This window comes from Triticum urartu, chromosome 2A, assembly GCF_056163025.1.
Source record: "Triticum urartu cultivar PI428250 chromosome 2A, HENAU_Tu73, whole genome shotgun sequence".
Classification (NCBI taxonomy): Eukaryota; Viridiplantae; Streptophyta; class Magnoliopsida; order Poales; family Poaceae; genus Triticum; species Triticum urartu.
Window position 1 is genome coordinate 410666500 of NC_141874.1, and position 2683 is coordinate 410669182.

At 56.2% G+C, this 2683-nt stretch overlaps 1 pseudogene; it reads right to left on the reverse strand.

Moving 5' to 3' along the window:
• Nucleotides 1–292: 292 nt before the first annotated feature.
• LOC147985290 (uncharacterized) lies at nt 293–1182 on the reverse strand (annotated as a pseudogene).
• Nucleotides 1183–2683: the final 1501 nt, after the last annotated feature.

The window sequence follows — 2683 nt, forward strand, 5'->3', positions numbered from 1 at the left end:
CCAGCCTAGAATTCTAGCTGCCGGCGTTCTCCCTCTTCATGTAAACCTTGTAAAATAAGACAGAATAGGCATAAGTATTGTGACATAATGTGTAATAACATCTCATAATGCAATAAATATTGATATAAAAGCATGATGCAAAATGGACGTATCAGCTCCCTTCGGTGGCTTCCTAAAACCGTCAGCAATGTCGAGATCCGGATGGCGGCAGGCAATGTTGCTCAAGACCATGAAGAGGGCGTCGGAGGCAAGCTTCCGGGACTTAGTTACGAAGCGACCAACTCTTCGTTCTTCATGCACCTTCAGCTTGTCGATCAACTCGTTGAAGAAAACCCCCAAGCTTAGCACTGGGGGCCTCCTTCTTGTTGGCCGGGTAGACCGCCCCCATGCCCATCGCCATGGTTTGGGCAGTAAGGCGACCAGCAACGTCGGTCAAGCTTTTGATCCAGAGGTCGACTTGACCAGAGTGGTTCTCCAGCTTGTCCTCCGCGTCCTTCCGGAGGCGCCTTGCTGTGTCCAGATCCTTCGACAACTGCTTCTCACGAGCCTCGACGGATTCTATCGAGCTCTCCAAGGAGCCGATTCAGGCCTTCATATCCTTGATGGCAGCCTCGAGGCTTTGGCTCTTGGAGGAAAGCTATGATTGCGTGTCCTTCAGGAGGGACTGTGCTTTCTGCGCCTCCTGCTTGAGGGCCGAGACCTCCTTGGTACTCCGAGTAAGCTCCTCCGTCAGCTCAACCACTTGCTGGTCGAGGTCCACTTTGGCGGTAGAGGCAGCGGCGTGGTCATCGACGAGCTTCTTCAACTAGGCAGCTGAGTCGATAGTAAGGGCATCTAGGGCAGCCTTGTGTTTGTCCCCCAGTTCTTTGGTGCGCTGCTACAATAGGGCCTCTAGTTCGTCATCCTTGGCGTGGAGGGTGGCTTCGAGTTTCTCCTCCCGAAGAGCAATACTTCGTTCCCTAGCATCCAAAAGCGCCTTGCGCCCCGCCAAGCGCGTCTCCCGGGCGATGATGTCATCCTTTGTCATCAAGATTGTTTCTTGCTGCCTTAGAAGGACCTGGAACTGCTTGCCGTGCCATTCGTGCAACTCCATCCCTTTATCTTCAGCTTCTGATCGACCTTGTTGGCGGACTGGCGTTGCTCCTTGAGCTCCTGCCACTTTTGACTATGCCGCTCCCGCATCTCTTTGAGACCCGCCGCCACGGACTCCATGAAGGGCAGGTCCACGGCGACGGCGACGGAGTCATCCACCTCTTCGAATCCTTGGTACAACGACGCCAGTATGCGCTGAAGCTCTTCATTCAGTTCTGTGCTCATCACTATTGATGAGCCAGGGGCTCCGAGTCCAGGCTGCGCGAGCACCAGCGCCAAGTTGCTCAAAGATGATGGCAGGATTTCTGCCGAGGTACCAAATGAGGGAAGGGGGCCCATGGTTTGGAGGGGTATATTCTCTTCAACCACAATCCCCGTCCCTGACGTGCTCCCAAGAGTTTTCTCGGGCTCCTTTGGGAATCCCAGAGCACCCCCGGGAGCATGTGCATGTCCTTCCGTGGCGGCAATCTTGGCGGCCTCCTCGGAAGCATCCTTCCCTATTCTGGCCACCTCATCCAACAAATCTAGCTCTTTGCTCAAAGGGGCTACGAGTAGATCCATCAATCAATGGCAAGGGTACAGAATCAGGTATACGAAGCAAACTGATAAGAGAAAGGATGAGAAGAAAAGCAGATAAGCTACCCAGGGAGGTTTGCCGGGCAGGAGGTTTAGTTTCCTCGGCAACATCAGCTGCCGGGCTAGGATTTCCATCTCCTCCCTCGAGAACCACGATGTCGCCCTGGGGGGGACTCTTCCGTGGGGACCCTTGGTGGGGATCCATCGACTCTAGCAACATATGGGATGGGCCCCTCCCGAAGGGGCTCGTCTTGAATGGTCCCCTCTCCTCCTTTGACCTCAAGTATGGGGGCTCTCCACCACCATCCCCGGCAGAAGGAATCTCCTCTGCGCTTTCGGGCCGGGGGCAGAGCTTGGGGCTTGGTATCGGGGCGCTCATGCTATTCCCTGCCGGGCACGTCCCCTCCACCGTCATCGGTGGCTTCACGCGTTTGAGCCACCTGGTCCGGTGGACGAGGGTCTCCGTCTCTACCTCCTCCTCCCTGTCGGCAATAGGAAGCGAGATTAGTTGCCAGATATAGGCACACATCCTGGAGTTGCTACAAGGGAAGGAGAAAGGGAGGGAGTGGTCTTCCTTACTCTTCATCAATAAGCATGGAGTTTAGCTCAAACTCCATGGGAGGCATAGGGGCCCTACTCCTCTTTTGGGGCGGGGGAACGGAGCTCTCCAGCAGCTTCGACTCTTGCCGGGACATAAGGTGCTCCGATGAAGACGAGCTCTGCAAGGGACTCGAACTTGATCGGGCGCTGGGGACATCTTCCATGGTTGCTGGCTGCTCGGCGAGAGGAACCTTGGCCCCGGAAAACCGAGGGGAATGCCTGCGCACGGCTTCAGGGGCGCTGCTCTTGGAGACATCCTCCTTCGCCTTCTTGGCGGCAGGCGCAGGATCGGAGACTACCGCTCCTCGATTTGCAGCCTGCTTACGAGGACGTGGGTCCAAGACCAGCTCGGGAGCCTGAGGGCCTACCGCAAGCCACTCCTCCACGGGATCCTCTACCTTCGCAACCTGCTCTC